The following is a 204-nucleotide window of genomic DNA, read 5'->3' as shown; positions in this document are numbered from 1 at the left end:
GCATTACTTTATATTCCCGGAGGTGCAGGTCACAAGATTAGACCAGGTCATCTATCTGATTTTGTTCCTCTGAGGCATTCCCTCCACATTTTAGGAAAAGGAAATGGATTGATCACAGTCCAGGTGCTTTTACTCTTCTCCCTAAAGAATCATTGTTATTGTATATGTCCATAATTTGTTGTTATTGCTGTACAATGTTTCCGT

Source organism: Bison bison, unplaced genomic scaffold, assembly GCF_000754665.1.
Source record: "Bison bison bison isolate TAMUID 2011002044 unplaced genomic scaffold, Bison_UMD1.0 scf7180017864265, whole genome shotgun sequence".
Taxonomy (NCBI): domain Eukaryota; kingdom Metazoa; phylum Chordata; class Mammalia; order Artiodactyla; family Bovidae; genus Bison; species Bison bison.
This window is presented reverse-complemented; position numbering follows the sequence as displayed.